Source organism: Pseudophryne corroboree, chromosome 11, assembly GCF_028390025.1.
Source record: "Pseudophryne corroboree isolate aPseCor3 chromosome 11, aPseCor3.hap2, whole genome shotgun sequence".
Taxonomy (NCBI): Eukaryota; Metazoa; Chordata; class Amphibia; order Anura; family Myobatrachidae; genus Pseudophryne; species Pseudophryne corroboree.
The window spans coordinates 28553737-28576920 of record NC_086454.1 but is presented as its reverse complement, the minus strand read 5'-3'; the positions used below and the strand labels follow the sequence as shown (position 1 = coordinate 28576920).

Sequence of the window (23184 nt, the reverse complement as noted above, 5' to 3'; positions counted from 1 at the left end):
GCGCGTCACTTCCGGTCCCGGCGCCCGAACTTCCGGTCGCACGGACCGCGGCCGCCGGCGCCTCACTTCTCCATACCTGTCCCGTCTATTGGCCAGAGGGTCCCCATAGAAGGTTTGGAAAGACTGCCATCGGCTCCTGGCCGCAAACGGACTTTCTTTACCCGACCTTTGGCTCCCCCTTATCCTTTCCACAGGGTCACCATGCATTTCCCCATTCATTAGGGGAAATCTGAGAGGAACCTATTTCTTGATATGTAAATTCTTCTCATATCACCTTGAGTATTATGCCCAATATTCCATTTTGTGTATAACTACTGGGAAAAGGTGGAGTGGGAGCAACCCTCTCATAAGGGACATTTGCAATCTGCAAATCACCATATATGCTCTAATTAATACTTCTGGCAATTATCTTATTATATACACAATTTCTTTTGTCCTGATTATTGTGGAGACTACTAAACCCACTTGTTGCTGGGGCTCTTTTTTGGAGCACAATTATAATAGACTTTATATTTTTTCCACACTTGTGGGCACTATCGAGCCCTCTTGCTGCTTAGGCTGATCAGAAGTACAATTGTTTCTTTGATGAATATCAAACTCAAAGACTGCACAGTCAGCATTATTGTTTGAAACCTACCATTGATCAGGACATTTATGAATTTATTGTGTCATTATCATCATATCCATTTCTGTGGTAATTACTATACTGCATACACAATTTCTTTTGTCCTGATTATTGTGGAAACTATTAAGCCCATTTGTTGCTGAGGCTCTTTTTGGAGCACAATTGTAATAGATCTCCTATTTACTCAGCACGTATGGGCACTATCAAGCCTTCTTGCTGCTTAAGCTGATAAGGAGCACAACTGTTTTTCTGACTGCACAGTCAGCATTATTGTTTGAAACCCACCCTGGATTAGATATTCATAAATTCACTGCGTTTTCATCATCATATTCATTTGTGACCATATAATCTAATATATCAATTAATTCACGATTGATTTTGGGTCTCAACACAATCGGAAAACGCTGCGCCTAGGAGACAATTTCACCTACGGTCAGACCGCACTGAGTATGCCCAAACTCGTCTGATCTTGGAAGCCAAGCACTGCAGGGCCTGGTCAGTACCTGGATGGGGAACCACCAGGGAATACTAGGTACCGTAGGTATTTTACTCTCCAACCGCTTAAGCAACTTGGGACTCATTACATCAATCTGATCTCACGCCAATAGCATTTGTCAGATTGCATAGGAATCGAGGCAGTGACCTCATTCATAGAAATTCCTGATTAGAGAGGATATGTATGAATTTTTTTCTATGTATGAGGGTTCATTCATTTATTATCGCTCACCTATTATAATTTTGCCTATAACAGGTACATTAGTACTGGCAAATACTTATGTTCTTTAAATTATTAGTGCCAGCTCTCGTTTTTTTTCTTAAGTATATATTAATAAATGTTAATTTTTAATAATCTCATCATTACAAAAAAAAAAAAAAAATTTTTTCAAGTGTGCTCAGGAAAAGGCCTATAGTTGCTTTTTTTTGGCTCTTTGTTCTCTCCAAAGGACCATACTTTGTTTTTTCATAGTTGTTATAACTATCCTCCTGGAGCACCACCAACTATTTTGCTGAATTTATTATTTGAGTAGGCCTTTATGTTGGTTTGAATACATAATATTCCAAATTACTGAACTGAAATTGTAATATCCTGTGCAGATTTATTCCTTTCTCTTAGCTAGACACAGAATGTGCCAGGGCTCTGCTGTGTTTTTATGTCCCCACGGCTGGTCCTCTCTACATCCGCTGGGTTTGACGGGCAACTGCTTCTCTCCGTATTTCTGACTGGTCGCATCAGATTCGACCATGTCGGGGAAAGCCCAGCATGTTAACAACCGATGCGACCACTCCAGAGGCAAGTGGTTAAAACATATCTTATTACATTTTTCCTGCTAGGGCCATATTGCTACACTTGTAACAAAGACCATGGGAAAAGTAACTATTAAAAAAGTGTCTACTAAACCTTGTTTAAAATACGTATAAATTTAGACCATTTTAGTTTCCCTGAAGCCCCGGTGCAAGTAATGTGCATATGTTCTACAGGTCATGACTGCATGTTGCAGATGTATGGAATAGACCAGTGGTTTCCAAACTTTTTTGAATCACGGCGCCCTAGAATATCAGAATTTTTTTCACGGCACCCCTAGGCCAAAAATTTCTTATTGAGAAATGTAGAAAGAAATATTACAGTAAGTAGATCGCGTTTATATGTCATCCTTAGGGTCAGTTGTGTGGTGAGGGACAAGATTTGCTTCTGTTTGGCCACATATTTTATGACTGGCAGCCACCAGCACTGGTTTTGCCTATTATATTGACCATGAATAATTTGAATTGGTCCTGGACCGCCAACCCAGGGCACCCCTGCAAGTGTCCCGAGGCACCCCTGGGAGCCACGGCACACAGTTTTGGAACCTCTGGAATAGACACTTCCACTTGGATGACACGGCATCGGTGTTTAGCAGTGGGTGAGCGTTCTGAATATAGCTGTTAGGATAGACCATGTACAATTTAGCTGTACCATTAGGCAGTGCTGCAGCATGTGTGTGTATATGTATGTATGTATATATATATATATATATATATATATATAATCTACACACAATACATATGGAACAGAAAGAAACAGAGAATGTGACGGCAGATAAGAACCACCTGGCCCCTCTAACCTGCCCATAATTGAGTATGTAAATGAGCATCTCGGTTCCAAACTGTACCCTAATATTTGTTTTACACCCAGTATTATAGCGGATGTCTGTGCTGGGATTTAGGTGAACCTGTGATCAGGTGACACATACTATACGTATTGTGTCCTCTTCTCTGCTGTCAGTCAGGTTTTGCAGTTCACTCCTGATAACTGCCAGCGTCTAATAGCTGATGACCCTGCCTGGCCCAGCTAGACCCAAACTCACCAGTAACAAATACCCAAATACAGATGTGTCGTTTACCGCTGTTGGGCCTTCTCCTGTGTGATGCGGCTTACACAGAGCATCTGTAAGATGCAACAAATTTCATATGCGACACTTGTACTTCAGTGCAGCGATCACGTTTTTTGTTTCACGGCAAGTTCTGTTGTGCTTCATCTGCGACTTTGTACATATTTATAACGAACTCCTGTGCGGGTAAAGTTGCAGCCTGGTGTCTCTGGTACATATTAAGTGGTGTTTTACTGCATCCGCTCATTGTGGCTCACTCACACCAGGCATCTTGCACCGCATGGCTTATTGAGGCTTGGTGTATGAGGACACGTGTATAACAGAGCCGTTACTACTGTCTCTACAGGATGCCAATTATACTTGACCCAAATTCTTTGCAGTATGTTCTTGTGTGTTTCTAACATGCTAGGTAAACCAAGCTCTTCCAGTGACGCAATATCTTTACATCCCGATGTCTGGTATCACTGAGTGCCTGCAGTGGCCGGTATCTGTGCAGTATGCCGTGTATCACTGAGCGCTGGCAGTGGCCGAGTATCTGTGTTGTATGCCGTGTATCACTGAGTGCCGGCAGTGGCCGGGTGTATGTGCTGTATGCCATGTATCACTGAGCGCTGGCAGTGGCCGGTATCTGTGCAGTATGCCGTGTATCACTGAGTGCTGGCAGTGGCTGGTATCTGTGCTGTATGCCGTGTATCACTGAGTGCCGGCAGTGGCCGGGTATATGTGCTGTATGCCATGTATCACTGAGCGCTGGCAGTGGCCGGTATCTGTGCAGTATGCCGTGTATCACTGAGCACTGGCAGTGGCCGGTATCTGTGCAGTATGCCGTGTATCACTGAGTGCCGGCAGTGGCCGGGTATCTGTGCAGTATGCTGTGTATCACTGAGCGCTGGCAGTGGCCGGTATCTGTGCAGTATGCCGTGTATCACTGAGCACTGGCAGTGGCCGGTATCTGTGCAGTATGCCGTGTATCACTGAGTGCCGGCAGTGGCCGGGTATATGTGCTGTATGCCATGTATCACTGAGCGCTGGCAGTGGCCGGTATCTGTGCAGTATGCCGTGTATCACTGAGCGCTGGCAGTGGCCGGGTATCTGTGCAGTATGCCGTGTATCACTGAGTGCCGGCAGTGGCTGGTATCTGTGCTGTATGCCGTGTATCACTGAGTGCTGGCAGTGGCCGGGTATCTGTGCTGTATGCCGTGTATCACTGAGCACTGGCAGTGGCCGGTATCTGTGCAGTATGCCGTGTATCACTGAGTGCCGGCAGTGGCCGGTATCTGTGCAGTATGCCATGTATCACGGAGCGTTGGCAGTGGCCGGTATCTGTGCAGTATTCCGTGTATCACTGAGCACTGGCAGTGGCCGGTATCTGTGCAGTATGCCGTGTATCACTGAGTGCCGGCAGTGGCTGGGTATCTGTGCAGTATGCCATGTATCACTGAGCGCTGGCAGTGGCCGGTATCTGTGCAGTATGCCGTGTATCACTGAGCGCTGGCAGTGGCCTTTATCTGTGCAGTATGCCGTGTATCACTGAGTGCTGGCAGTGGCCGGGTATCTGTGCTGTATACCGTGTATCACTGAGTGCTGGCAGTGGCCGGGTATCTGTGCTGTATGCCGTGTATCACTGAGCGCTGGCAGTGGCCGGAATCTGTGCAGTATGCCGTGTATCACTGAGTGCCGGCAGTGGCTGGGTATCTGTGCAGTATGCCGTGTATCACTGAGCGCCGTCAGTGGCTGGTATCTGTGCAGTATGCCGTGTATCACTGAGTGCCGGCAGTGGCCGGTATCTGTGCAGTATGCCGTGTATCACTGAGCGCCGTCAGTGGCCGGGTATCTGTGCTGTATGCCGTGTATCACTGAGTTCCGGCAGTGGCCGGTATCTGTGCAGTATGCCGTGTATTACTGAGCGCCGTCAGTGGCCGGTATCTGTGCAGTATGCCGTGTATCACTGAGCGCCGTCAGTGGCCGGTATCTGTGCAGTATGCCGTGTATCACTGAGTGCCGGCAGTGGCCGGTATCTGTGCAGTATGCCGTGTATCACTGAGCGCCGTCAGTGGCCGGGTATCTGTGCTGTATGCCGTGTATCACTGAGTGCCGGCAGTGGCCGGTATCTGTGCTGTATGCCGTGTATCACTGAGCGCCGTCAGTGGCCGGGTATCTGTGCTGTATGCCGTGTATCACTGAGCGCTGGCAGTGGCCGGGTATCTGTGCAGTATGCCGTGTATCACTGAGCGCCGTCAGTGGCTGGGTATCTGTGCAGTATGCCGTGTATCACTGAGCGCTGGCAGTGGCCGGTATCTGTGCAGTATGCTGTGTATCACTGAGCGCTGGCAGTGGCTGGTATCTGTGCTGTATGCCGTGTATCACTGAGCGCTGGCAGTGGCCGGGTATCTGTGCAGTATGCCGTGTATCACTGAGCGCCGTCAGTGGCTGGGTATCTGTGCTGTATGCCGTGTATCACTGAGCGCTGGCAGTGGCCGGTATCTGTGCTGTATGCCGTGTATCACTGAGCGCTGGCAGTGGCCGGTATTTGTGCAGTATGCCGTGTATCACTGAGCGCTGGCAGTGGCCGGGTATCTGTGCAGTATGCCGTGTATCACTGAGCGCTGGCAGTGGCTGGGTATCTCTGCTGTATGCCGTGTATCACTGAGCGCTGGCAGTGGCTGGTATCTGTGCTGTATGCCGTGTATCACTGAGCGCTGGCAGTGGCCGGGTATCTGTGCAGTATGCCGTGTATCACTGAGCGCCGTCAGTGGCTGGGTATCTGTGCTGTATGCCGTGTATCACTGAGCGCTGCCAGTGGCCGGTATCTGTGCAGTATGCCGTGTATCACTGAGCGCTGGCAGTGGCCGGTATCTGTGCAGTATGCCGTGTATCACTGAGCACTGGCAGTGGCCGGTATCTGTGCAGTATGCCTTGTATCACTGAGCACTGGCAGTGGCCGGTATATGTGCTGTATGCCGTGTATCACTGAGCGCTGGCAGTGGCCGGTATCTGTGCAGTATGCCGTGTATCACTGAGCGCTGCCAGTGGCCGGTATCTGTGCTGTATGCCGTGTATCACTGAGCGCTGCCAGTGGCCGGTATCTGTGCAGTATGCCGTGTATCACTGAGCGCCGGCAGTGGCCGGTATCTGTGCAGTATGCCATGTATCACTGAGCGCTGGCAGTGGCCGGTATCTGTGCTGTATGCCGTGTATCACTGAGCGCTGCCAGTGGCCGGTATCTGTGCAGTATGCCGTGTATCACTGAGCGCCGGCAGTGGCCGGTATCTGTGCAGTATGCCATGTATCACTGAGCGCTGGCAGTGGCCGGTATCTGTGCAGTATGCCATGTATCACTGAGCGCTGCCAGTGGCCGGTATCTGTGCAGTATGCCGTGTATCACTGAGCGCTGCCAGTGGCCGGTATCTGTGCAGTATGCCGTGTATCACTGAGCGCTGCCAGTGGCCGGTATCTGTGCAGTATGCCGTGTATCACTGAGCGCTGCCAGTGGCCGGTATCTGTGCAGTATGCCGTGTATCACTGAGCGCTGCCTGTGGCCGGTATCTGTGCAGTATGCCTTGTATCACTGAGCACTGGCAGTGGCCGGTATATGTGCTGTATGCCGTGTATCACTGAGCGCTGCCAGTGGCCGGTATCTGTGCAGTATGCCGTGTATCACTGAGCGCTGGCAGTGGCCGGTATCTGTGCAGTATGCCGTGTATCACTGAGCGCTGGCAGTGGCCGGTATCTGTGCAGTATGCCGTGTATCACTGAGCGCTGGCAGTGGCTGGTATCTGTGCAGTATGCCGTGTATCACTGAGCGCTGGCAGTGGCTGGTATCTGTTCAGTATGCCATGTATCACTGAGCGCTGGCAGTGGCCTTTATCTGTGCAGTATGCCGTGTATCACTGAGCGCTGGCAGTGGCCGGGTATCTGTGCAGTATGCCGTGTATCACTGAGTGCAGTCAGTGGCCGGTATCTGTGCAGTATGCCGTGTATCACTGAGCGCTGGCAGTGGCCGGTATCTGTGCAGTATGCCGTGTATCACTGAGCGCTGCCAGTGGCCGGTATCTGTGCAGTATGCCGTGTATCACTGAGCGCTGCCAGTGGCCGGTATCTGTGCAGTATGCCTTGTATCACTGAGCACTGGCAGTGGCCGGTATATGTGCTGTATGCCGTGTATCACTGAGCGCTGGCAGTGGCCGGTATCTGTGCAGTATGCCGTGTATCACTGAGCGCTGCCAGTGGCCGGTATCTGTGCAGTATGCCTTGTATCACTGAGCGCTGGCAGTGGCCGGTATCTGTGCAGTATGCCTTGTATCACTGAGCGCTGCCAGTGGCCGGTATCTGTGCAGTATGCCGTGTATCACTGAGCGCCGGCAGTGGCCGGTATCTGTGCAGTATGCCGTGTATCACTGAGCGCTGGCAGTGGCCGGTATCTGTGCTGTATGCCGTGTATCACTGAGCGCTGCCAGTGGCCGGTATCTGTGCAGTATGCCGTGTATCACTGAGCGCCGCCAGTGGCCGGTATCTGTGCAGTATGCCATGTATCACTGAGCGCTGGCAGTGGCCGGTATCTGTGCAGTATGCCATGTATCACTGAGCGCTGCCAGTGGCCGGTATCTGTGCAGTATGCCGTGTATCACTGAGCGCTGCCAGTGGCCGGTATCTGTGCAGTATGCCGTGTATCACTGAGCGCTGCCAGTGGCCGGTATCTGTGCAGTATGCCTTGTATCACTGAGCGCTGGCAGTGGCCGGTATATGTGCTGTATGCCGTGTATCACTGAGCGCTGCCAGTGGCCGGTATCTGTGCAGTATGCCTTGTATCACTGAGCGCTGGCAGTGGCCGGTATCTGTGCAGTATGCCGTGTATCACTGAGCGCTGGCAGTGGCCGGTATCTGTGCAGTATGCCGTGTATCACTGAGCGCTGGCAGTGGCTGGTATCTGTGCAGTATGCCGTGTATCACTGAGCGCTGGCAGTGGCTGGTATCTGTGCAGTATGCTGTGTATCACTGAGCGCTGGCAGTGGCTGGTATCTGTGCAGTATGCTGTGTATCACTGAGCGCTGGCAGTGGCCTTTATCTGTGCAGTATGCCGTGTATCACTGAGTGCCGGCAGTGGCCGGGTATCTGTGTAATATGCTCTGTTAAGGCACATACACACTTGCCGTTAAAATGAGCTACGTCGCTTATTTTCCCCCTCCCTGAGCGACATCACTCATTTTTTCGGCAAGTGTGTATGCCGCCATCGACGACCGATGCGCAGCCCCGTGGGTCGGCAACGATCGTCGCTGTCGGCAGTGCATGCATGCTCGATCTGAACGGTCGTCCAGGAGCTGCATGCACGGCTGGCGGAGGTGTGAAGTCACTGAGCGATATGAGTGGTCATATCGCTCAGTGTGTACAGGCGGCCGCCGACCGGCCCGGGAGGGGAAACACTAGACGACGTCGCTTACAGAGCGACATTGTCTAATGTGTACGGACCTTAATGGTGTGTACACACTGTGAGATATTTTCTTACGATTTTGACTATATAGTCAAAATCGTAAGGAAAGTTAGTGCAGATTGCAAGGTGAAAGTCACCTTACGATGCCGATGCGCGGTCTCGCGCGGTCGGCATCGCAAGACTAGATAGACTGTGCAGGCAAGTCAATTTTGACTATCTCTATAGAAGAGAGAATCAAAACTGACACTTAGCCAAAATCGCACATAGTCAGTATCGCAAGCACATAATGAGTGTGCTTGCGATACTGACTATGTGCCGACCTAGCCCCTGTCGCATAGTGAGAATCGGGCTTAGCCTGAATCTCACCGTGTGTATGGGCCTTTAGTGTTAGTGGCTGTAGATTGTTGCGTATAGTAACATGTTATTTATTTATCTATAAATAAACATGTTTGTAAATATATGTATATCTAAAATATTAAATCAGTAGTTGGTTGTATTTGTAGACACTCAAAACCAGCTACAGCAGCTTAATTTGGCCTGTTTTTTGTGGTTTTGCTGTTTACTCATTGCAGGATGTGCAGTGGCACTGATCAATAGAACATGACAGCTCTAGCTGATCATGTGGGAGCTCTTACCCACTTGTCAGATTGCAATCATTTCTCATATCGTACAGTAATGCTAGATCTTCATGCAAGTGCTGACAGTGTAATTGCTGGTTATTTGCTGCCCCCTTGTGGAGTATTTGTTTCATACCCGAACATTGAGTGTCAGAAACATCATAGTGTCCCCGTCTTGCTCTTGAATTCCTCATTACTTCTAATTAAGGTAATATTATTCTTTCAAACATATTTTCTATTCTTTTTATACACATCATTTTCCACTGATAATTGTTAATGTTTCTGTAAAATATTGGAAGATTTATACAATTGTAATGAAGACACATAGGGCCTAATTTATGTTTGTTTGGAATTGGACAATTCCGTGTAATTAAAATGCAAGCCTTGGAAACGGGGGCGTTTTGAAGAATGGGGCTGGGTGCCGCCCCAAAAAAGCTGCAGCACGTCAGTCATGCTGCAGCTTACTGGGTGCTGCGAGTGATATCGCAAGACCCATTCTGCACCGGCGCAGACATCACAACAATCGAATTTGTACGTAAACCATCGGGTTTACGTACAAATCTGAATGAGGCCCATACTACACAGACACCTGGCCACTGACGGCGCTCACTTATCCCAGATGCTCTGCCGTTATTGGGTCACTGGAGGAGCATGTTAGAAACACACAGGTATCAGCATATCTTGGAAATAAACTCAGAGCGTAGAGAAAGTGGGTCAGGAGGTATGTGACGCAGGGTATCGCAGCTATTCCCGACCACGCACGTATGAGCCAGTTACGTTCGTGCCGACATCACAAGTTCTCCCTCATATGTTTATATTGTCCCATTAGCTGTTCTGTGTTATGTGTATGTGACCATTTGTTACTGAGAAGTGCGTTAGCAAAAATGAAATACCTGATTATCTGAGCACACATATGGCCCCTTGGTTTCCTATAGATGATACAGGGATAGGCAGAGGATCAGGGAGGTGTTACATGTTTCTATCTGTTGCCTCCAGAGATTTATTAGATGTAGTAGCGCACGCATTACCTGTCGCTATACGTAGAGAGAGGACGCTGACCGACACCATTATGTCAGGGTGCACACGGTGAGATATTTTCTTACGATTTTGACTATATAGTCAAAATCGTAAGAAAAGTTAGTGCAGATCGCAAGGTGAAAGTCACCTTGCGATCTCGATGCGCGGTCGGCATCGCAAGCCTAGATAGACTGTGCAGGCAAGTCAATTTTAACTATCTCGTAGAAAAGATAGTCAAAATGGACACTTGGCCAAAATCGCACATAGTATCGCAAGCACAGTCATTATGTGCTTGCGATGCTACCTAGCCCCTGTCGCATTGTGAGAATCGGGCTTAGCCCAAATCTCACCGTGTGTATGCACCGTTACATAGATCTCACATTATAGGCAAAACACAATTTAGAAAGTACAATTATAAATGACCCTTTGTATAGAAATCATCAGGCAGCCTCAGGAGCGACAATATTCTGGGAATAGAGGTAATTATATAGAGCAGGCATTCCCAACCGCGGTCCTCAAGGCACACCAACAGTGTAGGGTTTAGTGATATCCAGGCTTCAGCACAGATGGTTAAATCAAAATAACTGAGCTACTAATTAAGTGACCTGTGCTCAAGCCTGGATATCACTAAAACCAGGAATGTTAGTGTGCCTTGAGGACCGCGGTTGATAAAGCTGCAGAATGTAGGTTGCTAGTTGTGTCTCTCAGGATAGGTTGGAGCTCTAGTTGGAGGGAACCGGTGAGGAACTATCCTGCCACTGGGTGGGGTGCCCCCAAGCCGCAGCATGATGTTTGGGGGAAGGTCGATGGTGATCCGATGTTGCATCTCGGGCACCGGCACTCAGATCTGCGATGCCGGTAGGAGGCGTCTACTTTTTTTCAGACGCCTCCTGTGGCATTAACATATTTATGCATCACTGCTGCGCCCACCTCTGAATCACGCCAGCTGTTGCCCTGTGTCACTAATTCCCAGTAACGGGCGACGGGACAGCTCAATATACTTTGCACAAGATGTAAATCTTACCAATTCTTTGTTTTTGGTCTGGACAATATAATATCATTTATTACAGAGGAGAATTGTAAATGTAAAAAAAAAAAAAAGTTTGGCTCTAATGATCAGTGATTGCCATGCTGGCAGAGCCGGCCCTAACCAATATGATGCCCTAGGCAAGATTTTGGCTGGTGCCCCCTAACACCACTGCTAGTTCCACCTCTGACCCTGCACCCCTTTCCCAGCGCCATCACCCCTCACCCATAGCAGTCCTTATTTTGGTGTTCCTACCCCCTATATTTTAAATAGGAACAGTGCGCACATTCGGCGCACAGCCCAAAAAGGGTTGTGTTTTTGCTGGCAAGGGGCATGAACACACAATAGTACCCCCAATTCAAATTCCGCCACACAATAGTGCAACTTTATTCACATTATATCATGCGATAGTGTCCCTTATTCACGTTGCATCACACAGTAGTACCACTTTACACCTTATTCACATTACATTGAATTGCTCCTTATTCACATTACATCATACCATATTGCTCTTTATTCACATTAGACCACACAGTAGTGCCCTTTCTATATGTTACACCACACAGTAGAGCACCTTATACACACAATGGCACACTTCAGTAATGCGTTTATACACATAATACCACACAGTAATGCCCCTTACACATATGACACACTTTATTAATGTCCTTATAAACATAATGCGCCTTACACATAATGCCAACCTTCCCTTATACACATAATGGTGGTCATTCCGAGTTGTTCGCTCGCTGCCGATTTTCGCAGTGCAGTGATTAAGTGAAAAAAACAGCAAAAATGCGCATGGTATACAGCGCGCATGCGCTAAGTTCTTTCACACAAAACTTTGTAGATTTACACAAGCTCGAGCGACGTTTTTTCATCGCTCGAGTGATCGTAGTGTGATTGACAGGAAGTGGGTGTTTCTGGGCGGAAACTGGCCGTTTTCAGGGAGTGTGCTAAAAAACGCAGGCGTGCCAGGTAAAAACGCAGGAGTGGCTGGAGAAACGGGGGAGTGGCTGGCCGAACGCAGGGCGTGTTTGTGACGTCAAACCAGGAACTAAACGGACCGAGGTGATCGCAATCTAGGAGTAGGTCTGGAGCTACTCAGAAACTGCAGCAAATTATTTAGTAGCAGTTCTGCTAATCTTTCGGTCGCACTTCTGCTAAGCTTAGATACACTCCCAGAGGGCGGCGGCCTAGTGTGTGCAATGCTGCTAAAAGCAGCTAGCGAGCGAACAACTCGGAATGAGGGCCAATGTCCCTTATACATATGCCGCACATTATTAAAGCCCTTATACACATAATGACACACATAATGTCACTTACACATGTCGCACATTAGTAATGCCCTTATACACATAATGACACACATAATGCCCCTTACAGATATGCCAAACACTGTTGCACAACCAACCCACCCGCACACAGCATTCACACGGCCGCTAACACTGTTACCTCTTGCGTCAATGCGCCATGCAGCAGGAGATGCCTGGCGTGAGTCAGCTGGCAGCTTTGCTAACGTTGGGTGCCTTTTTTTGATGAAAATGTATCTTATTTGCATTGCTATGTGGCTAGGATGCACAAGCAGCTTCTGCTGATTAAAGTAATATGTGCCATGCCTATATACGGTGTGTGACTGTGGCTGTATCTGCATATGAAATGCTACACACAGAATATAGGCATGCCGCATATCATTTTAATCAGCAGAAGCTGCTTGTGCCCCTAGGCATACCAAATGCCCTAGGCATTTGCCTAGTTTGCCTATGCCTAGGGCCGGTTCTGCATGCTGGGGATTGTAGTGCACACGCTTCCCTTGTGTGACCTAAACGTATGTAAATATTAGCCTGCCTTCTGTCGCTGAGGATAGCGCTGTGTGAGGTGTTCAGGGTCTCCGTGTAAGAACAGTCATTATCACCTGATTCCTCCCCGCTCTGCCGCACGCTACAGGTTACTAGATGTCTGTTTTCTTCGCACCATGGGCAGCCCTAGCGATCAATATTTCTTAAGCATGGAAGAATCTGACACATTTTTAATGGTGTTCCATTTCTCCCTGTATAAATTGGCCAGCGCCAACCCTTGCGTAAAGTGTCTTGGAATCAAAAGAAATGGGAGATTAGCCAGCAGGCAGAGGGAAGCGTAATTGGGCCATAGGTGAGAAATCCAGTATCATCCCTGGGCTCCGGTACATTCACATTCTCTCTGCCACTGCGTGCACACAATACTTACCTGCAAGTCCAGCGCAGCTTTTGTATCTGCTAAGAGCAGTTTATGGTGATTTTGTCCCTATTTACCAAACAAAAAGGGCCAGGTTACATATCCCAATCGGTGATCCATTATGGCCACGTGCCCGTAATGTTACTGATATACGGACTTAATTACATCCTGATAAATACAAGCTATGCATATATGGATATGTCTCTGCACAACATCTATTTTTCTTACATCCATAGGGGATACTGGAGTGCAATGTACTGTGGGGTATAGATGGGGTCCGTGAGCCGGTGCACAATAAATTCTTTAGTCTATGTGTGTGTGTGCTGGCTCCTCCCCTCTATGCCCCTCTGATGTGCACCGGCTCACAGACCAGATCTATACCCCACAGTACACTGCACTCCAGTATCCCCTATGGACTCAGAGAAAAGGTTTTATTGGTAAGTACCAAAATCCCATTTTCCCAGGAAGTGGGCTCAACGCACAGAGAGAGGCCGTCTTATGGATGTATTATGGGAGAGGCTCCGTCTGCAACTTGGTGCGCCCGGCCAGGCGCACCGCCGGGAACAAATGGAACGGGTGTGCGTCGTAGACGCGCGCATGCCCCTTTCAAAGTGAATTGGAGCGTCTCTACGCTCAGCTGCATGCCGAAAGTGCCGGCGCGCGCCCCCGACTGCGATGCAGCCGCGCTCAATGAGCGTTACTCCATCTGTACTAGGTGTCGACTTTGCCGCCTAATTGAGACCAGCAGACATCAATGGCAAATTGCAGTCTGAAGAAACATTTACTATGTATTTGTTTTCATTTGTCATTTGTAAATTGCTGTCAGTACCCATCGAATTTCAACCCACCACTCCAATATGACCGCAGCCTGCCACCAATCCGTTGCAGATTTAAAGCGCTGCTGCATAGATCACGATGTAAAATAAAAATAAAAAATCAGACCCAACCCCCCCCCCCCCCCCCCCCCCAAATCATTAACCAGCCATGGGTCTCTGAGCCTATACTAGCATTGGAACATATGGAGATAAAAAGGCATGGGGTCCCCCTATTTTCCCACAACCCGCACTATGCTGAGCACTGTATGGCAGCTGACACTATAGCTAATACCATAAGGTTTTGGTCCTAATAACAAGTCCAATAACCTTTAGTTAAAATGGAACAAAAAAGTTGTGTTTATTTTTTGGGGGGTATTATTTTTGTTCACATCACATAGGAACACTTTAATATCATTAACAGCTACTTATACAGCAGCATATTTTGTTGTGCTTTACAATTGGGAACAAGGCCATAATAAGACGAGATGAGGTAATAACAGACTGATAAAGCTAAATATTTATCTTATATAATACCCTTTATGAGGTCTAAGAACACTGTACGCTATCTACGTATGAAGTACCGTAAGGGTACGCACGTTGCGTAACAATCGCTTAGCCGTAGTCGAGACGCTCAAGCGTCACGTTCGCTCACGGCCAAGAGATCACTGGCAGGCACGCTATTGGCTGTTGACTAACGTAATGATTCGCTATAGCGTAGCGGACGCTCGGGACCACGAGGAGATCACCAGCGGCGCTGACGCTCACAATGTTAAACCTTTATATCTAAACCATAAACAATGTAATATGCTGTAAAACCTTAGTGTAGAGATAGGGTGTAGATGCAACCTAGTGTAACCTTATTAACTTAAAAGCTGTTTGAGCGTCACCGACGCTCTGAGAATACTAGACACTATAAGAAATACACAGATACCTGGGCTTAGGGTCCAACGCCTAATATGTATATATTTTGAATGATATACTTTGCAAAAGAATTAACACAAATACAAATCATACACTACAATATAACATAGACTACCTAACCAGATAACTTACACAGGAAATATAATACAATTACTATTTAAGGGAAAATAAGAGAGAAAGAGGAGAAGGGAGAGAGAGAGAGAAATTGGCCCACAATAACAAGAAGATCAATATAGTTGCGGAGAAACACTTACGCACAAGGGGAAACGATCGCATGCGCCTCGATATCCAGCTCCCGATTATCAGCAATGAGAACCGTTGAAGAGAGTGAACTGGATATGGTCGGCCTGCCTATTTATGCCCCACACACAATGCAATTCAATGGTCCCTACAATCTCATTGTTCATTGGACACAGGAATCCGGCTTCGCATTATAACAAAAGGTCATAGGTTGATTCATACAGGTGGGCTGTGACTGCTTCCAACTATTCAGGTGGGTGGGATACTGGGTTTCCCGCCGCATGACTAAATAAGAACAAATAATAGTAAATGGACATAAACTTCTTATGTCCATAACTATTCGCACGAGCGATTAATCCGCTCCAAACCAACACCGGAATATTGCTATTTAAATACTCTTCCGATGGGTACCAAACACCACTGTATGACCCCTGTTAGACCCTTCGTACAATACAAAGAGGGATCTCTCTGTTCAGGAACATGCTATGTTAACTAAACTTTCAGAATCTATCAAAGGGACCATGATCTACAAAATACATTATATAGTGAAAATATGTAACGATTGAGTCGCACGCTACGATCACATAAACTCTACCGTAAATACGCATACCGTGCGCCTGCGGGTGCCCGCGACTGTGAGTATGCGCACGTACGGGAGAGCGCACGCATGCGCAGCACGGACCTGTGTGAGGTGCAAATATGGTAGTGTGCATAGAGATATTTTTCTGACTTTGACAGTCCACCCTTTGGCAGTCAATAATAACTGCCACCTTCTAAAACATTTCAAAAGAGAAAAATATATGTCAGGGGTTAATACATTTACATGGTTGGGTAGGGGAGGAGAGGAGAAGGTAGGAAAAGGGTATGACCTAGTGAGATAGCAGAAGCATGTGTGTATGAATCCGTGCTTGGGGGTCATGTATCATCGTGCCGTACGTGTTTTAAATCAAGCTTCGAGGTATTGCGAAGTATACATTTGAATTCCTTCTTATCCCGTGGTACGGGTCTGTGGATGGGCTGTCAAACTTTACCGAGCTCTTTTCGGCTTTGGTTGTAACAAAATGGGGGAGCACATTTTAGTTGATGATACATGAATGGGGGAGATATGTGATTGCTGATATCTGTGCCTGTATTCCCTATCGACTATGTGTGTCATTACCTGAGGGTTGTAGAAATGAAGAAAAGACATAATTACGGTAAATGCGGTGGTATTCTATGTCAGGTAAATGTACATTCGTCGATTGAGGTCTTGTTTGGTGTCTGTTGAATGCAGTCTTCTTTGTGCTTTTGCCCATAAGGTGCGAGCAAAAGCTGTCAATGTCCATAGATTTACAAAAGTGTTGGGCTAGCGTAATTTTAAAATTTCTAGGGAAACTGGGGATCCATGGCATAGTTCATCAAAAATCTGTGTATCAGGTTGTCAAAACTTCTTCTTTAATCTCTCTGTTGTCTGTATATCGGCTCATCAAATTCCTCGTCCAAGTGGGTCTTTTTACCTTGGAGGAAACGGAAAAACAGGTGAAAGAAACGGACCGTAGAAATCGCATTTTCATCACATTATTGTTTCTACATTTGGGTCATAAATCAAGTCCATTGGAATTACAGTTTCCTCACTCCTTAAACTCATTACCCTAGTACGACGATTGCACCTCATTAAAGCCTGACCGCATCTAAATATCAAACCAATCGTTATGATAACACCTAAGATACATAGGAGAAACTTCCCAACATCCATTATGACTCCTTGAGCCCAGTCTCCTAAACCAGAGAACCAATTTCGCGGGTTCAACCATGACACCTAACCAGTCAGCTCATTACCTACAGTAGCAAGAGTGAGATTGTGTCTCCTGCGAAATTCCCACTTCAGTTGGAGAATATCGTCCATCTTTTGGTCTATGACCTCGACCGGGTCCTCGGTGCTATTCGTAATATATGTGCAACATTTCACGCCGTATTGTGTTGCCAGTGTGACACAATATCCGCCTGTCACTGCTGTGAGGTAATTAAGAACCATTCTATGCTGTACCAGTTCTGTTTTATAAGCCTGAAGTTCTCTTCCAGTATACCTAAACGTGTCATCATACATTTCAGTGATATTATCTAACAAATTGGCGAGCGCAGATATGTATTTATACTTCAACACTCCTCTAGCGGTGCGAGTGATGTCTAACGCGATTAGAAACTGAATCCCGGTGGATTCATGGATCATGTCAGAGGCCGGATGCTCTGTTCTTTCTATCAGGTGCCGTTTAACTACGTGCTCGTAATGGGTGTGAGTATAAGGAGTTTGGGCAACACGGTGTATGTCTTTCATTTTGTCATGTGATACAGTCATTACTTCAGGCAGTACTTTTCCAATATAACACAATCCTTCAGAGTTTGGGGCAAGCCACTTATACGCCTTTCTCCCGCATATGAAATATGCATCATCGGGGAGAACATATGGGACGGAGTAGGACATAACCATATTACACACCTTCCATGTGAAATCTCCTAACCCTAATTCTTCCATCTGCTTAGTACACGTATCAGGTTGTACGATATGTGCACAGTATCCTGGTGATACCTCTCCAACTCTCGTAATCCTATTTCCTAAGGTATACCTATACCGGAAAGATTTTCCTCTACTGGCTATGTGGCGTATAAGCTCTGTATCTGTAGGCATTCTATCTGCTCTATGCGAAAAGGTCATGGTCTGATTACTCCATGACACTTCCCAATTTCCCGGCTTTCGGGGATTGGAGATGTTAAAGCATAATAGGGACCTATCCACATGGTATTGGTGGAGCTTCAAACTAGGAGGGCTGGAGATATTAAACCTCCTGTCCACCGGTCTCCCACCACTTAACTCAAGTACCTCCCCTAACGTTAAAGGAAATGGTACTAGCCCTGATTTGCTATGACCTTGAGGTACTTGAGAGCATACCCAACAATCTGTTTTATTTAACACACTACCCTCTAAGGAGTGATAGTCACTCAATGGATGCCGGTCCATATGGATATTAAAACTGGATTGGCATTTCTTTATGCACCCATCCTCAATGACATTGTTACAGAGCCGACAGATACAGTTTTCTTCAGCTAACAATCCTTCACAATTCCTTCTATGGTCAATGCTATCGGATCGTTTTCTGATACTCGCCTTTGCTTGTTGATTATGTTGTTCTTGGAAAACTACGCCTCCATCTCTGTCATCAGAACCCATTCCAGAACCTCTCTCGACCTCCATGGTACTCTCGCCGGAACAGACTGCTCTGGTCAACATCATGGTCAACAGGAAAATCCGGATCACAGTCTCTTGGGGCAAGTCCATCTTGTAGGAGGAAACGGAGAAGAATGAGAAGGGGGAAAAAAAATAATTTGAGGGAGAGGAGATGGGAAGTTGGAGAAAAACAATAAAAGGGAACAGGGGATCGACAACTGCTTTTGGTCTTGTGATTTTCAATGCTCAGGTGCCGCCTCAGTCCTCCTGGAACAGACACTCCAGTGATACAACCTCTACCGTCTGTTCCTTATCACGGGACCTCTCTGGATCAGCAACCTTTTTACAGTGGGACGAATGAACCCAAGTCTCTCTCTCAGCAACCTTCAATGCTGTAGTGCTAGTCAATAAGACCTGGTATGGTCCTTCCCATCTGTCAATAAGGCAACCTGAGCGTAGAAAATTCCGTATCATTACATAATCCCCAGGTTCAATGTCATGACAATTACTATCTGGTAAATCAGGAATCACTAACTTCAGATTATCATTTTGATTCCTCAACTGTTTACTCATGTTAATCAAGTATTTTACAGTCACTTCATTGTTACACTTCAAATCATCCTGGGGGTTAATCATAACATGCGGTTGTCGACCAAACAAGATTTCAAAGGGAGACAGATTAAGAGGGGACCTGGGAGTGGTTCTGATGCTGTACAGTACAATGGGTAAAGCTTCTGGCCATGTCAATCCTGTCTCTGCCATCACTTTACTCAGTTTATTTTTAATAGTGCTGTTCACTCTTTCCACTTTCGCACTCGCCTGTGGACGGTATGGAGTGTGCAGCTTGCTATCAATTCCCATCAATTTACACATTCCTTGAAAGACATCACCTGTAAAATGGGTACCCCTATCACTTTCGATAATTCTAGGGATACCATATCTACATACAAATTCCTGCACAATTTTCTTAGCAGTAAACATAGCGGTATTTGTGGCCGCTGGAAATGCTTCGACCCAATTTGAGAAAACATCTATACAAACAAGTACATATTTCAAATTTCGACAAGGGGGTAATTGAATAAAGTCAATCTGTATTACCTGGAAAGGGCCGCCGGCAGGTGGGATATGAGATGGTTCTGTAGGTATTGCCTTTCCGATGTTCTTTCTCGGACAGGTAAGGCATGACATTGCCCTTTTACTCGCATGAGAAGAAAATCCTGGGGCACACCAATATGCTCTTACCAACTTGCACATCCCTTCCTTGCCCAGATGAGTCAGCCCGTGAGCTGCCTCAGCTAAGCATGGAAGGTATGCTTTGGGGGCCACTGGTTTACCGTGTCCATCCGTCCAGAGTCCTGAGGACTCCTGACCATATCCCTTTGCCTTCCAGACTGCCTTTTCCTGTGTGGAACACAAATTTTGCATCTCACACAACTTCTGTGTGTTGATGGTATTAAATACCATCAGTTGTGTGGTGTCTGTCTGTCTGGGGGTAGCAGCTGCTAATTTAGCAGCTTCGTCTGCTCGGCTGTTACCAAGTGATACTGGGTCTTGGCTATATGTATGTGCTTTACATTTGATAACAGCCACTCTGTCGGGTTCCTGTATCGCTGTTAGAAGCCTTTTTATGTGAGCTGCATGCGCTACCGGTGTACCAGCTGCCGTCATGAAATTTCTGAGGCGCCATAGGGCTCCGAAATCATGGACTACCCCGAATGCGTATCTAGAGTCGGTGTAGATATTGGCTGATTTCCCCTTAGCCAATTCACATGCTCTGGTTAGGGCGACCAGTTCAGCAACCTGGGCTGAGTGAGGTGGGCCTAGCGGTTCCGCTTCTATGGTGCCTTGGTCATCTACGACTGCGTATCCAGTACACAAGTCTCCCGAGTCTGACTGTCTATGACAACTACCGTCCGTGTAGAACGTAAGTTCTACATCTTCCAGTGGGTTGTCGCTGATGTCAGGCCTTGCGGTAAAATTTTGGGTCAAATATTCCATACAATCATGAGTGTCTTCCTTTGTGTTAAATTCTCCTTCCCCACCACTCTCATCCTCCACCCTTTGTGCCTGTCCAGGCACACCTGGGAGATATGTTGCAGGATTTAATGCACTGCATCTCCTTATGGTGATGTTTACGGGGGCCATTAGTGCCAATTCCCATCTTGTAAACCGCGCTGATGAGACGTGTCTGGTTTGTGCAGAATTTAACAAGGCTGACACTGCATGTGGTGTATGAATTGTGAGGTTGTGACCTAGCACGACGTCTTCGCTTTTCGTTACTAGCAATGCTATCGCAGCAACGCTTCGCAAGCATGTGGGGAGGGATCGCGCTACCGTATCTAGCTGAGCGCTGTAATATGCTACCGGCCTGCTGGCATCACCGTGCTTTTGGGTTAGTACGCCTGCCGCGCAACCAGCACTTTCTGTTCCGTATAGTTCAAAGGGTTTCCCATAGTCAGGCATACCCAATGCTGGTGCCTGCGTTAGGCACTGTTTAAGTCTCTCAAATGCTGTCTCAGACTCGTCTGTATGCGAAATCCGATCAGGTTTGTTTGAGGAGACCATCTCCTGCAAGGGTAACGCTAGGATGGAAAACCCTGGGATCCAGTTACGGCAATACCCACACATTCCTAAAAATGTTCTGATCTGTTGCTGGGTTTGTGGCAGAGTCATGTCTCTAATTGCTTGAATTCTATCAGCGGTCAGGTGTCTCAGTCCTTGTGTTAAACAGTGTCCCAAATATTTTACCTTAGTTTGGCATAATTGCAACTTGTCTTTGGAAACCTTGTGTCCTGTGTCTGAAAGATGAAACAGGAGCTGTTTCGTATCCTTCACGGATGCTTCCAATGAATCAGAACACAGTAGTAGATCATCCACGTACTGTATTAATACTGATCCACTCACTGGTTGGAAAGACTGTAAACAATCATGCAAAGCCTGAGAAAATATACTTGGGCTATCTATGAATCCTTGTGGTAACGAGTCCATGTGTATTGGACTCCTCTGTATGTAAATGCAAACAAATATTGACTGTCAGGGTGCAGAGGTACCGAAAAGAAAGCGGAGCAGAGGTCAATAACAGTGAAAAATTTCGCAGTGGGAGGGATTTGCATTAAGATGACAGCTGGATTTGGCACTACGGGGAACTGACTCTCAACTATTTTGTTAATCCCCCTTAGATCCTGCACTAGCCGGTAACCCCTCCCCCCACTCTTTTTAACAGGGAAGATGGGACTATTGGCAGTGCTGGACGTTCTTACCAGAATGCCCTGTTGTAGCAAGCGCTCTATTACGGGATACACTCCTAACTCCACCTCTGGCTTCAGAGGGTACTGTGGGATTTTTGGAGCTATCCTACCATCTTTTACTTGTACAACTACCGGAGCTACGTTTGCCATTAATCCAGTGTCCTGTCCATCTTTAGTCCAAAGTGACTCTGGTATCTGAGATGTCATTTCTTCTACCTGGGAGGGAGTCCTATTTGTCATAATGGTATGTGACATTAATTTTGACGGGGAGTCTAACATGTCTCGCACTTCCTGAGCGTGATTCTCAGGTATGTCCAAGAATACACCTTCAGGAGTACAATAAATGACGCACCCCATTTTACACAGTAAGTCTCTTCCCAGGAGATTAGTCGGTGCCGATGCAGCCAGCAAAAAGGAATGCTTGGTATGTAAAGGCCCTACTGTAATTTCGGCTGGTTTGCTAACAGGGTAGTGCTGGACTACTCCCGTTACCCCTATGGCTGGAATTGTCTTACCAGTGGTTCTCATGCCCACTGTCGAATTTATCACTGATTTGGCCGCCCCTGTGTCTTCAAGAAAGTTTAATGATTTACCAGCTACATTGATTGCAATTTCTGGTTCACTTCCAAGACTTGCAATCAATTTTACTGGCTGCAGATTACAGGTATGGCCACACCCCTATTGGGTATGGTGACCTCCCTGAATCCCGCTGGCAGCAACTGGCTTGCCAGTCTCTGTTCGGGGGGTATCTTTTTGTTTCCCCTGTATGTGGCTCATAACTCCGTTTCTGCGGACCTTGCTCCCAATGTCGTATGTCGTGTCGTTGTCTAGGGGGTTGGTATGAGTTTCGTGAATTCTTCGTTCTACAATCTCGTGCCATGTGTCCCTGTTTATGACAAGAATAACAAGTAACCACATTTGACTTACCCACAGGGTTTGGTGATATAAACAAAGGCTGCCTTGTGGTCAGGGCCTGTATACTTACTGACATTAATTTATCACCTTGTTGTTCCCTGTGTCTGGTGATGTTCCTATCGTGATCAATAGCAGCCTCTCTCTCAAAGTAGCCACAGACAGACCTCGCCAACATGGTTGTGTGGTCTGTACCCTAGTCTTCAATGACTCTTTTAAACCATCCATCAGTACCGATACTGCTACTTCTCGATGGTTTATGTTTGTTTTAATGTCCTCTATGCCTGTGTATTTTGCCATTTCTGATAATGCTCTGTGAAAATACTCTGCAGCTGTTTCTGACTCCTTCTGTTTGATGGAGAATATTTTGTTCCATTTAACTACGGCTGGGAAATACTCTTTTAACTGTAAGCTTATTCTTTTTACATTGTCTTTGTTGTACACATCTGTAAGAGGTACATCCTGATCTAATCCACAGTCAGCTAAAAATTGAGCTGCGTCGACATTGGAGGGTAAACATGCTCTCAGCAATATCTGCCAGTCTTTGTT

General features: G+C 46.9%; 1 protein-coding gene and 1 pseudogene across 8 annotated transcripts in view; both read left to right on the top strand.

The window, feature by feature from the left end:
- The window catches only part of TEAD1 (TEA domain transcription factor 1), a 239360-nt gene that overhangs the window by 190607 nt on the left and 25569 nt on the right, over positions 1-23184 (top strand). The window lies entirely within an intron of this gene.
- Positions 1051-1169, top strand: LOC134971149 (5S ribosomal RNA; annotated as a pseudogene).